The sequence below is a fragment of the Abramis brama genome (genome assembly GCF_963993115.1).
Source record: "Abramis brama genome assembly, chromosome: 14".
Taxonomy (NCBI): domain Eukaryota; kingdom Metazoa; phylum Chordata; class Actinopteri; order Cypriniformes; family Leuciscidae; genus Abramis; species Abramis brama.
This window is the reverse complement of record NC_139976.1, coordinates 29,329,254-29,344,292: the sequence shown is the minus strand read 5'-3', so window position 1 is coordinate 29,344,292 and position 15,039 is coordinate 29,329,254. Positions and strand designations below refer to the sequence as shown.

The window sequence follows — 15,039 nt, the reverse complement described above, 5'->3', positions numbered from 1 at the left end:
CTGGGTTACAAAAGACCTGAAACATTGTTAAAAAAAAAAAAAAGGTAGCCTTTTTAAATGGAAATATGTATGGTGTAAAACTTTTACAGAAAGAATTGAAGCCAAAAAAAATAATAAAAATAAATAAAAAAGGAGGCCATACAGGAATATAAACGTAAGGTTGAGGAAACATTTACAATGGGTAATGCACGGATGGCCTGTCGGGGCCTAAACACTATGATGGGAAGAAATCAGAAGCAACACAATATCCAGTGCACTGATTCTGACTGTTTTGCAACCGAATTGAATACATTTTATGTTTGTTTTAATAATAGCTATTCAGATGAGCACTGGACTCCTGCTGAGCATCCTGACTTTCCCCCCATAATAATTGAGGAACAGATTGTGGAAAAGGTTTTAATGCAAGTCAAACCCCAAAAGACATAATCAGGGCCGGATGGAATAAAGGGCAAAGTACTGAGAGAATGTGGAACTCAGTTGACACAACTTTTTTCAACACAAAGTCTCTTGACTTTAATGTTGTACCACAGGCCTAGAAGGAAAGTACCATCATCTCATTACCAAAAAAGGCTCATGCTAAGGAGCTTGAGGACTATAGACCAGTGGCTTTAACATCTGTGCTCTGCAAGTGCATGGACAGAGTGGTTTGTCAGCAACTCTCCCAGGCAATGACTGGTAAACTTGACCCTGTGCAATTTGCTAATAGAACTGGGCGCGGAGTTGAAGATTGCATTTGGACTTGGCAAACTCATGCGTAAAGATTTTATTTATGGACTTTACTTCTGCTTTTAACAATGTGAATATAAACACACTTCGGATGCTTCTGGAGAACCTACAGGAGCACCAAACACTGATTTTATGGATTAATAGTTTTTTTTTACGGGACCGTCTATGTGCCGGTAAATGGCAAAAAGTCAGAGTCATTTTTTGTATCTTAAATTGTTGTTGTGTGGTTGTCTCTTGTATTGTTTGTTGAGCCTTTGATTAAAGCCAATTTTCTACCCCTATGGGGATGGACAATAAAGCTTTTTGAATTTGAATTACAGCAACAATATTTCGTTTAAATTCCAGCAGCATGAATGTCTCCTAAGGCAGGCATGGGGCTCTTTAAAAAGCTTATTTCTGTGCGGAAGACACTTTACAATGTGTGAAAAGGGGCTCATTTACAACAAGTTAAATCTGGAACATAACACCCTAGACTTCCAAAGAGAAGAGTTAAGAGCCTAGACTTAAGAGTCAAAGAGATCAGACAAAATTACACAATAATGCCAAATATGCAACAGGGCAATTAGTCCATGCAAGGTAACAAAGAAACTTCAGGACAGTAGTAGTTTTAGTTCTGTGCAAGCACTTTATATGTGTACAAGTGTTTTCTCCATGAAAGCCTGTCTGTTGTCTCTTTAAACTAATTTATGCCCAGTTTCACAGACAAGGCTTAAGCCTATTCCCAGACTAAAATGCATGTTTGAGCTGTTTTAGCTGAAAGCAACTGACATATCCTAAAATATATATTTTTTTAAACTAATTTAACTATGGCCTAATCCTGGCTTAATCTAACCAGGCTTTAATGTTTTAAGCCAAAAAAAATTTGTCAGAACAATTATGTATGTCTTGTATTCAAAAATGATTGTCAGGCTATTAAACACCATTGATTTATAATGCCATATCTTTAACATGGAAAGAAACGGCAACATAGAACACTGTTCAAAAACATTTTCCCATAATCTGGTGTATTTCCAAGTGAAACTGCATTTAAAAATAAAATAAAAGTAAAATAGGATGAGGCATGATTTTACCTGGGGTTTTTTTTATTTTTTTTTTATATATAATTATGACCAATGTGTGTTTCATACAATAATAGATCCTGGTGGTTGGTGGGAAAGGGTTAAACATATGAGAGGTCAAAATATAAGATAAATATAATATTTTTTGTTTTTCATATATATATACACATACCCTGCATCCCAATGTGCATACTATCCACCCTTTCCGCCCTAAATACTATTGAAAATGACTAATGTCACATACTATTTAGGATGCAGAGTATGCACATTGGGACGCAGGCATACTCACCGATCAATTTATTAGATAAACCGGTTCAACAGCTTGTTAACGCAAATATCTAATCAGGAAATCACATGGCAGCAACTCATTGCATTTAGGCATGCAGACATATCCAAGAGGATCTGCTGAAGTTCAAACTGAGCATCAGAATGGAGAAGAAAGGTGATTTAAGTGACTTTGAATGTGGCATGGTTGTTGTTGGTGGTCTGAGTATTTCAGAAACTGCTGATCTACTGGGATTTTCATGTACAACCATCTCTAGAGTTTACAGAGAATAGTCAGAAAAAGAGAAAATATCCAGCGAGCGGTAGTTCTGTGGGTGAAAATGCCTTATTGATGCCAGACTGGTTCGAGCTAATAGAAAGGCAACAGTAACTCAAATAAGCACTTTGTAGCAACTCATAATGTAATAACTGCACATAATGTAGAATATGCACATAATCTAATAAGTATTACATTATTATTGTAATAAAATGTTTGGTTACACTTTATTTCGATAGTCCACTTTAGACATTCTACTAACTAGTAACCAGAGGTGGAAAGAGTACTGAAAATTTGTACTCAAGTACAAGTACCGTTACATTGCTGAAACAATACTCAATTACAAGTAAAAGTACTGGTGTCAAAAAAGTACTTAAGTAAAAGTACAAATTACTCTTCTCAAAAACTACTCAGAGTACTAGTTACTAGTTACTTTTTAGCTGGCGATAGTTAATGTATTACCAATAAATATTCAACCAAATCATAGATTTATGTAGAAAATAGCTACTTTTAACACGTTTTACCTTATTGTCGAAGGACATTAGTGGTCATGATACTGGAATTTCTAACTTCAATATGACACCTTGAAATATGTCAGTATTCAGTAGGCCTAGCCTATAATTTTTAATACCATCGGGAAAACTACCACATACTAAATATTTTAATATATACATTTTTGTCCATCCATTTTGTCAAGGCAATCATTATTTTCAAGCATCGAAAAACACAACACTCATTGTAACAGTGATCTATTTGAATGGAAAAGTTTAATTCAAGTCTTCTGAAGAGACACGTCCACTTTATACAGTGAGATTTTAATTTAGGCTTTTGTTTACATATTTAAACATTGATCAATAACCATTACAATAATCTAACTTAAATATTTACTCACTCAGTGTATTTGTCTTTACAATAGGGTAACGTTCACTGTTGCAATAGCTCACACACAGCACAAGGAAGCTTGATTTCAAACTGAATTTAATTTGCAAAAAGACTAGATTTTTCATAACTTTTGACAGCGTTTAATTCAAGAGCATGGAGAGATTGGAGCTGGACGTCATTTGAGTCTGCAGTGAGAACCACTTGGAGAGATTCGCGATTACACATGATATGACACAGTCCGAGAGCGCACACTCAATATCCGAGTCCAGTTCATTCGTATATTTGAGAGCTCGCGTCCAGTTTTCTGCGATTACATGAATGTGCCCTCGCGTTACAATATTGCACTCGTGACATTTGCCATTAAAATATGCCATAGAAACTTGCAGGTATTAATAAAATTATGCGTAATAGGCCTACCTGCAATCCCGCGCTGAGAGGAGGCGGGTGTGTCAAACTCGCTGTCGTTGAGATGAGAGAATGCGAACGCGCAGCTGGTATCGTATCGGTGTATAGGCCTATACTGCAGAAAATGAGTATTGACTGACAGATATTTAAGTATTGATATGTATCAAAATATAGATATTTTGACAATACTACTATGTAGTTTGTTGTTTCTCCAAATGTTCAGTCCAGCCATTAATCACTCTGAGCTCCTCGCCTCCTTCACTTCAGTTTAATTCAGTCCAAATATCAGGGGTTTTATTGGTCCGTTTACGATCAAATATTTTTATTGGCTACCGAAATGCCGGTCTAAGATTTGAATATCAATTCAAATTGTACTCAGTAACGAAATGTGATTTTACAAGTAACGAAGTAGATTACTTAGCTTAATATGTACTTGAGTACAAGTAAAATTACAGATTTAAAAATATACTCAAAAAAGTACAAGTACCCAAAAAAACGACTTAATTACGTGAGTAGTTGTAATTCGTTACTTCCACCTCTGCTAGTAACTTTTCAACTACATGTCAACTAACTCTTATTATTTTAGTAGACGAGTAGTATGTGAGTAGACTGTTAGGTTAGGGTTCGGGTTAGGAGAATAAGTTGACATGTAGTTGTCACAAGTTACTTGTCATAATAGTATAGGCTTTTAAACATAAAAACATTGGTTTTACCTTACAGTATATTTGTAAAGTTTAAGTCTTAAACCACCTACGAAATGCACCGGATTTAAATATTCATGCAATTATTATTATTGCTATTATTATTATTATTATTATTATTATTGATGTTGATATTATTATTATCATGGTACATTACTTTATTACTATATAGACCTATATATATATTATTTTTTTTCGACAACAAAAAATACTGTTAAATGACAAACAGTGTACAATAACAACTTTAAAAAATCTTTAAAAAAAAAAAAAAAACAGTCCAAAACTTTAAAAAATAATGCTTATAAAATCACTAAAAAAATAACACTGGAACAGTTAAAGCAGCCACATCTATGGTTTGAGAACATACGCTACAAACATTTCTGGGAGTCCTGAAGAAAAGCAAGAAAATGTTTTCAGATCTACATCTTCAGACAAACACTATAACAGTCCAACCTTATATTCAAAGTAAAAGAATGTTATATGTTAAAAAGCAACATTGAATCGTGTGATGTTTATTTCTTCAAGTAGATGTCCTTTATGGTAAACCATCCAAAGAACACGTCTCATTACAATCCATGCCCACATCCAGCAAATATGCTGACCAAACAGCTTCTTTAGTTTTTGAGCAAGGCCACTTGTGCGTCCAGCTCCTTTGTACAGCTTTATCCCGCTAATGCAACAGTCCTCATCCATCTCAAGTTGCAAAAGATCTACCAAAGCTTCCCTGATACTGCATATTCTTGACAAAAATGGCTGGGTAAGCTCTCTGAAAATGGTAGAGACTCTATTAAAAGTGTGAAGCATAGACATGTCCATGGACAGACACATCTTAATAATAGATGAAAGTATGTTCAGAGGCAAATATGGGATAACAAGCAGAGAGTCAAGACTAACATTAGCATTGACACAAGGATAACTGTTAGTGTCTTTGAATAAAGCCAGAGGAAAACCAAAGTTGCAACTCTGCCTCCTTAATAGATTGAATGAATGGAGATACTGGCCCATGAAGACTAACAGTGGTCCCCATGACCTACTGCAATGTGGCCCAGAATTAGCAATGGTAGACCTGCACTTGAGTGAGATGGGGATATTAAAGTAGTCACTTCTACACCAAGTGTTGATACAAGGAGTAACTGCACATTGAATATTATGGATGCTCTTCACTCTCAGAAAAAAAGGTACAAAAGCTGTCACTGTGGCGGTACCTTTTCAAAAGGTACACCTTTGTACCTAAAGAGTGCATTTAAGTCCCTCAAAGGTACATATTGGTACCAAACGTGTACATATTAGTACCTAAATGGTACATATTAGAACCCTTTTGAAGGGTACTGTCCCAGTGACAGCTTTTGTACCTTTTTTTCTGAGAGTGTTTGATGTGTTAAACTAGTTCTTATAACAACCATTTAAATGACTATATCTCAAAAATTCTTTTAAAAAAGTACATAATAAGAGAGTGGAAACTTTATTTTTTTAATTTTTTTTATTTAATGCATAAAACTTTAAAAAAAAATGTTTTTATGGGTCAAAGCAACTCATAATGATGGAGCATGTCATAATCACAAAATATTTTTTTTTATCATTTTTTTTATAGATTATTATAAGATCACAATGTAGCCTAGTAAGCCTAATTTTCCCTTAACGTAATATCTTATTTTAAATAAACTTCTTATTTTACATAAACTATTATTATGTTTTGTGCTCAAATTGATTAAATTGAAAGATAATTATCATATTGTAAACACTGTTTTACATTATGTGCTGTTATGAACTGTGATTACATTACATGTATAAGTTACATTGCCACAGTGTGTTCATAATGTAATAAATTAATAACCTATTACATTATGTGACAAATTGTTATTAAATTGAAAATGTATTATTACATTATGAGCACAAGATTTTATTACGTTTTGAGAAAATGATTACATTATGAGCATTTTATTACAGTAATAACGTAATACTTATTACATTATGTGCAGTTTTTATATTATGTCCTGTTATTACATTATGAGTTGCTACACACTTGTTACCACCGAGATATGCAGAAGACCATCGAACCTTGAAGCAGATGGGCTACAGTAGCAGAAGACCCCACCGGTGCCACTCTTGTCAGATAATAACAGAAACTGAGGCTACAATTCACACGGGCTCACCAAAATTGGACAATAGAAGATTGGGAAAAAAAGTGCCTGGTCTGATGAGTCTCGATTTCTGCTGCAACATTCAGATGATACGGTCAGAATGTGGCGCAAACAACATGAAAGCATGGATCCATCCTGCCTTGTATCAATGGTTCAGGCTGGTGGTGGTGGTGTATTGGTGTGTGGGGGATGTTTTCTTGGCACACTTTGGACCCCTTAGTACCAACTGAGCATCATTTAAACACCACCTGAGTATTGTCCATCCCTTTATGACCACAGTGTACTCATCTTCTGATGGCTACTTCCAGCAGTATAATGCACCATTTTAAAAAACTGGTTTCTTGATCATGAATATAACAATGAGTTCACTATACTCAAATGTCACAGTCACCTGATCTTAATCCAATAGGGCACCTCTAGGATGTGGTGGAATGGGATTCACACCATGAATATATATATATATATATATATATATATATATATATATATATATACACAACATGTCAACATGTGAAGAAGTCATGCTATAGTATCTCTATGAATAGGCTTCAATTCATGAAAATACGTCCTGCGGGTGAGATGTTAAACTGAGGTCCTGACTCTCTGGGGTCCCTAAAAAAAAAATCCCATGTCACTTCTCGTAAAGAGTGTCCTGTCCAGATTCCATCCATTGGTCCTTATCAGTCATGGCCTCCTAATAATCCCAGTCGTTTGAATTGGCTCTATCACTCTCTCTCCAATCATCATTCATGAAGAAACATTAATCAAAACTTAGAAAATGTATTGCAAATATATGCCCTAATGCAGGGGCTTTCAATCTGGGGTCTAGTTCATCTCCACATCCACATAACAGAATGAACCGGCCAGAACCGAACCCAGCAGATATTATGTCCTCTTATGTCAAGCATAACTCAGATGATCTTAAGGATTGGTGGCACAGGACCATCGCTGACTCTAAGAGGGGCAAACTCCCGATTCCCTCCCAGGGAGAGCTATCATTGAGGGAGTATGCCCGGGTCGTGAACGAGAGAAGGTTTTTCCTGCCAGATGTCCTCCTAAACCGCTACCTCATTGCGGGTCTCAACTCTCCTCCACCCCTGGCTGAACGGGAGAAGCTGGTTTGCCATTCGTTCGCTGATATGGTGGATTGTTTATCGAGAAGGGAGTCGTGGGGGTCCATCTTGTCATCACCACCAGTCAAGCTGCCAGTGATTCCGGAGGGTTGTGTCCTGGGTGTTGTTTCCCAGGGGGATCAAGCTGGTCCCACTTCCACTCCCGAGATGTCATCCGGACCCGAAAGTCTACTCGGCAAGCGAGGGAGACGGACCTCTTGGGAGTCGGCATCAGAGACCTCCGTGACGGAATCAGCCCTCCTAGAGACTGCTCTTCCAACCCCAGACACAGATCCCGCCATGGTTCCCCAACCACTCACCAGTCCGCCAACGGCATCTGCACCGCGACCTAGGAAGAAGAAGAGGAGGAAGGGAGCCTCCCGTCCTTCGTTTCTGCTTGGTCCTGAACCCGCTGCTGCAGAGAGCGCTGTCCCAGACCCCTCTGCTCCTACTGAAAGCGCTGTTCCAGAGCCCGCTACTGGAAGCGCTGTCCCAGAGCCCGCTGCTGCTACTGGAAGCACTGTCCCAGAGCCCGCTGCTGCTACTGGAAGCGCTGTCCCAGAGCACGCTACTGAAAGCACTGCCCCAGAACCAGCAGCAGTGGAGGCTGTTCCCGAGCCTGCAGTCGTGAGCGCTGCAGAGAAGGCCGCGGCCGATTCAGCAGTGGTGTGGTCTGTTTCTGCTCGTCAGGAGATGACGGTCGTCATTGCGGCTAAGACCCTTTCTGATTATTTGTCTCGTCTTGCAAAGATCCTGGAAGTTCCGTCCAGTCCTGCTGTGTCCCCCAGTCTTATGCCCACTGTTGAAGAGAGCGCCGTACCCCAGTCAGCTGCCGAGAGCGCCGTACCCAAGCCAGCTGCAGAGAGCGCTGATCCCAAGCCAGCTGCAGAGAGCACTGATCCCAAGCCAGCTGCAGAGAGCGCTGATCCCAAGCCAGCTGCAGAGAGCTCTGTCCCAGAATCAGAGGCTGTTACCAAATCGGAGATGAGGGGCGTAGATTCTGAGTCCGCTTCGGGCAGTACTGGTTCTGAAGTCGCTTCTGAGAGCCCAGTTCCTGTTCCCGCTCCACAGCTGCCTGCTGAACCCCCTGTCATGATTCCTGTCCTGTCACCCGCTGTACCCCCTGTTTCTGTTCCTGTTGCGGTTTCCACCCCTGTCAAGCCGCCGTGGGTTTCACCCATCCACCATGGACTTCCCCCCCATGAACTTTGTTGTCCCCCCTCCTCCCCTTCCTTGTTTGTTATTTTTGCTATGTCACCTGGACCCTGTCGTTGTGTATTCTTGTTTACCTTTGTTATTTGTCATGTTTTGTTGGTTTGTGTCTGTGTCACAGTCTGTCATGTCCCGTGTTTGATGTTCCCTTGAGGAGCGTCTGGAAGCCGCTCATTAAGCGAGGGGTTCTGTCATGATTCTGCCATCTAGTCATTCTTTCATTCTTGTGGCAGGATCATGGCAGACCCATGTTTTGTGTGCAAGCACATGGCCTTTTGTTTGGGCCATGTGCTTGTGTTGTCTCGTTCTCTTGCCCCGCCCCCTTGTTATCCTTGTTTTGTCATTGCTTTACCTGTGTCACCTGTTGTCTTATCATTAGTCTCCCTATTTAATCCTCTTGTGTTTGCTGTCTTGTGCCGGTTCATTGTTACATTGTTTGCTGTCTTGTGCCGGTTCATTGTTACATGTTATCATTCATTGTGAGACTTTGTCCATCACTGTGAGTACCCTGTCAAGAGTGTCATCAAGAGAAAGTTCTGTTTCTGTATTAGCTGTTTGTTTGTAGTCTAGTTATGTCAAGTCAGTCTAGTTTAGTCACTCGTTGTCCTGTCTGTGTTTTGCCTCCTCGTGGGTTTTGTTTTCCCAATTCTTTGTCATCAATAAACCTTGTGTGTAGTGCATTCTGTCTGTGCTTGGGTTCATCTCCACATCCGCATAACAAAATGTTAATTCAAATAACTAAACAATAAAAACGTCGATTGAAATAACTAAATACATTTTAAAATGATTAAAAGAAAAATGAATACATAAAATATAACAGTAGGCTACAGTACTATAGTGAACAGAAAACTACTAATGTTTGTTATTATGATTGAAAGTTTTGATATGTTATATCAGAAGCACAGGCTGCCAGTGATAGAAACCGTCAAAGATGGAGATGAGAGAGTTAACGGGACTTTGAGGAAACGGGGCGGGTTCATTCACTCGTCTTGGGTTTCACAGACGCACACACACACACACACATACACTCAGCACACATGACACTCAAATGGCCGCTGCTTCATACGGGGTTCTGTCTCAACCCCTACTAAAAGACACCTGAAGGTCCTCAATGACACGTTTATTGCTCTTTTGTTGAGCAGACGGGAAAGTTTACTGCAGCATCAAACTGTGCGGCAGGAGTTGAGGCGGTGAGCCGCGGCGGGGGCGGAGTCAACAGGTTCAGGTATTTATTCAAGCTCTTCTTTACTCTCTCACCTTTACTAAAGAACTGCTGAGGATAATACATCATGCTAGCTAGAGATGTTTTCTTTAGCGACCAAATAGGCACCATGACACTGCGAGATAAGTTTTGCACGAACAGTCCCATAGTGCTGAATAATATGGCCAGCGTCTCAAAGCACTGCACCTAGACATAATTTTTGGGCATTTGCCTCAAATAATTGTGGTCTTGGTAGGCAGCTCTGTATGTTTTCACTGTCATTGTAAAAATGTTGATAGTTGTTGTACTGTCTAGTTTTGAAGTGAACAAGTGTGGACTACATTCAAAAGTTGCTCATCATTTCACTGTTGCGCTGAAACAGACGCTTTTGACAGACAGGCTGTAGCGCAAATGTGAACCTATGCTCATTTTATCGAAACTTATATTTACCGATTCTACTGTATCTTCCATTTCTTATTTCCTTTTAGATTTGTAATTGCTGTAGTTTGGTAAATGATACTAACAAAAGTGGTTGTATTTCCATTGTCATGGAATTGAATGATTGATTGGCTGATTTCCATAGGCTATATGAAACCTACAGTAGTCTAGTCAACTTTAAAAAAAATACACGTGCATGGCCCCACGTCCAATATACTGTAATACTATGGTACTTTGTATAAAATTTAATTAATACAGGATCTAGGCCTATATGTCATTTATTTATTTATTTGGTTGGTTGGTAACTAACTAGATACCACGTTTTTTAAAGAGCATTGACCATTATGCCCTTCAATATTCAATGTGGTCATTTTGTATGAATTTATACAAAATTATTCATAAGGAAACATGCGATTTTTATGGAAAAAAGTAAGCATGAAGCTATCCCCACTCCAAAACCTAACCATAAGTGGAAAACAATCTAGATTGTAAATTCGCCAAAAAAATAATAGTTACTAATTGCCACGAGAGAGTGTTGAGTTTTTTTGTTAATGGATTCTTAAATGTATACATTTGGTCCTCCCAAACATTTGGTTACATCCTTGATGAAGATTAAAAAGGCAATTGGCAAATTCTTAGTGAAGAACTACAACCCCATAATCCAAAGGATCAGGCAGAGAAGTAGCTGTTACCATGGAAGCATGAATTATGATATATCGAAATATATCCAGTACCAAAGGCTGCTGAGAAAGTAACAGCTTAGGTATATCATAACCATAAGTTATCAAATGATAGGAAAAACTCAGCAAGTCTGGCAAGCTGAAGGTAGGAATTTGTCTTCATATGAATATAGATGGATAGATTGGAAATTGCTTATTGTTGCAATGGATATAATTATATGGCCAAATATATTTTTGTTAGGGCTGCACAATATATCAAAATTATCGAAATATCGCAAATGTATATATCACGATATGCATATCACAACAGCTTGCAATAATATTGGTCATGAACAAAAGACAAAGACAAAATCACTCACTGCTCTTGGCTGAATAACATTTGTAGCTTTAATAAGAATCAGTATATATTTAATTCCTACAGTGAAAATTAAGCAGTGTTTTATTTTTACATTTGATTATTCATGTTATTCATGTTGTTAAATAAACCTAATGTAGGCCTACCTGTAACCCTAAACCCCGTGGTTTACACTGATGTTAAAATAACACTTCTTATGCTACAGTAAAACATTGATGTTCACTTTCAGAAGTTGTAGGGATGTTTTCTTGTCAAAAAAAGAATGTGAGAAACGTATGTAGGTTATATAATTTTAAATATAATTTAAATATAATTTAAGTTTATTTTACACACATTACGCATTATCGTATCGCATATCGAAAATCGCATTATTTAATTAGTTATCGCATATCGCATTTTTCTTCAGTATCATGCAGCCCTAATTAAGTCACAGCAGGTGAATACTGAATATTGTGAAACACAATGAAATGAAGCCATTATTCAGTAGAAGTTTTGTGGGGTATACAACTTGTATGTCATGTTACCTTGTAGGTAATTAAATCAAGGTCATAGTACAATACACTCTTCTCACACTGCCCTGTTCATTACTGTCAAGTGGTGTTTGAGTTCAGACCTATCATATTTACACTCTAAACATCCCTTCGTGTCAGATAACTCTTGTATGTGCTGGTTGTTTTGGCCATGATTTCAATGTCAAACAGCTGTTACGTATTGTGTGTTGATATTTAATACTAATGCAAACAATGTCCAATACAAAAAACAGGTAATAGCGGCTATATATATTTCACTGTTTGTGTTCCGTTGTTTGACGTTCCAATATGAGTGACGCACATTCAGCTCTTTCTTTCGTCTCCTGATGAGCACTTGTTCTTCGTCCACTTCTCTAACCAATGAGTAAGACCCGTGTCAGCATGGGATGGAAAAAGCATTCTGGCATTAAGAACATGATAGTGACTCAACATCTCCTTGCAATTGACATTTAATTAGTATTTCAATTGCTCTGTTTTTAATTTCAGTTGTTTTTGCATGGTTTATGAACCAGATTGTTTTGCAAATGGAATCATACATGCATCTGGAATGGTTGACTGTAACATGAGAGAGCTTCTACTATTGTAGAGTATAGAGTATAATTGCTTAATTTTGGACCCGATAAACCTCTTTATAGCTTTTAGAATGGACTTATTATATCACATAGCCATATTTTTCAAAGGAGCTTTTCTTTGCTCTTTGACTTTGTTGATTGACATTATTTCATTAAGTTGAGTATGTATGTGGAGAGCTTTGTTTACTGTAAAAAAATCTAGCTAGCTACTTGAATAATAACATCCGTTTTAATGACACTCATACAGTGACACAATAAGTTCTACGTTCTAATAAATGCTGTTCTTTTGAACTTTCTATTCATCAAAGGATCCAGAAAAAGAGTCTGGCATGGTTTCCTCAAAAATATGATGCAACACAACTGTTTTCAACATTGATAATAATAAGAAATGCTGTTTTTTTTAGCAGCAAATCAGCATTTTAGAATGATTTATGAAGGATCATGTGACACTGAAGACTGGAGTAATGATGCTGAAAATTCAGCTTTGCATCACAGGAATAAATTACATTTTAAAATATACTTAAATAGAAAACAGTTATATTATATTGTAATAATATTTCACAATATATATTTTTTTTGCGTATTTTTGATCACATAAATGCAGTCTTGGTGAGCATGAAAGACTTCTTTCAAATATGTAGAAAATCTTCATACAATAACAGCCTGATAACAGATGGAACTGACAGAACAGAACATACAGACCTGTAATAATTCTCATTCTGATAGTCAAGTCAAATATATATATATAGTGCTTTTCACAATTCACATTGTTTTAAAGCAGGTTTAAAGAAAATCATGTTGTTAATGTTTATAATATTTGAATATCTTCAGACTTAGAACGTTACATTTTGCAACAATAACATGCTTCTATATCCAACATTATATAAAGAGCTGTGTGATAATATAGTTACATTTTGTGGCAATAAACTGTTTACACAATGATAATACAATTTTGTGTAGCACTTTATTTTAGTCATGTTCCCCATTTACTTACTATGTACTTATTATAGTAATTGCAATAACTGGGTAACTAGGTACTAACTCTGAATCTTCCCCTAAACTTGACCTTCACCCATGCATGTAGTTACCTTACAGTCAGTGGCGGAGCCAGGATTTTTTCATAGGGGTGGCCAGGCAAGGGCCAGCAACCAGTCTGGGGTGGCACAGAAATCGTAATTATTTTATCATAAAAAATAATTTGACTATAATGTATTGGACTGTTTTAGTGCCTACACAACTGAATAAAGTTAATTTGTACTTAATTGTAATTGAGATAGTAGTGAATTAGGAATCATGGAATACTGAGTGAATTTTATATATTTTTTATTATTACCCACCACCTCATATTAAAATTAATTAAATAGTAATAAAAGGGCACACTCAAAAAAATGAACTAGGAAGGTTGTGCACTTTACATAATATATTTATATTTAGTTTACTTATAATAATTGTGTTTGTTGACTTGAAATGTTTTTTTCTATTAAGGTCCACGTAATTATGTCTCAACTTAACAGTACAAAATCCTAACGTGTTGTCTAAACACAAACCATTTATGTTAAGTAAAAATTTCTTACATCCAGAGGGTGGCAGTATAGTGCGACGCCAACAGCCATTTTGCCCTAACTTAATTTGATTGTGTTCAATCTGCTTAATATGTAAAATTGAATCTTACTTAATCCGTTTGTGTTGGATTACATGAATGATTTGTGTTGCATTAACTGAAACTGGGCAGTGCTTGTTGTTCCCAGCATGCTTTGCATATGGTTGAATTAAGAGAGAATAAATGTTAAAATTAAGTGTTATTTTATGCTTTTTTGAGAAAATGAGAAAAGGGGAAGACTTGATAGTGTGTAATTGTGTTTAATGTTCAATTACATTGGAATTATTAGAACCATTTAAATTACAGTGGGTTACCATTGTGGAGAAGTGTGGAGCATTTTGTTTGGCTGTGGACTGATTTGGTTACTTTTAACTGCTTTGATAGAAGGAGCATGTAAATCTTAGCATTTAAGATGCTAATATGTGCTACTGCTAGCAAATAGCTAGCTGTAGTCTGTCAAATTAATTATGTGTCACTAAAATAAGTGAAATATTGATGGATGAATGAAAATAACAACCACATAAGTTGGATGCAAATTAAGTAAATTAGTTGGGCTGACAATATAAAATTAAGCTGTGTCCAACCATAGTAAATAAGTTGAATCAACCTTAATAAATTAAGTTGACCCAACGTAAGTACATTAAATTGGAATAACATAATTGCATAATGCTGAAATAAAGCAAGTTAATCGTGTGGAAATCATTTCCATGATTTTTTTACGTTCATTCAAAGAGTTATTTTTTTGAGTGCACACACTATAGCTAAAGTTCAACTTGCTCTGTTAGCTTGGTTCTGGTTCTCAAAATCTCTAATAGCTTGTTCTACATTGTTGCATCTTCATGGATGAGATAACATGCAGATAATACTGTAGTCCAAAGATTATTG

General features: G+C 37.0%; 1 protein-coding gene across 4 annotated transcripts in view; it reads left to right on the top strand.

Moving 5' to 3' along the window:
* Positions 1-9,760: 9,760 nt before the first annotated feature.
* The window catches only part of raraa (retinoic acid receptor, alpha a), a 200,808-nt gene continuing 195,529 nt past the window's right edge, over positions 9,761-15,039 (top strand). For 2 of the 4 annotated variants that reach the window (XM_084134902.1, XM_084134900.1), the window contains exon 1: positions 9,761-10,003. The gene's annotated coding sequence lies outside the window, so the exon portion shown is untranslated. The remainder of the gene's footprint in view (positions 10,004-15,039) is intronic. The other 2 variants (XM_084134899.1, XM_084134901.1) reach the window with 2 other exon arrangements.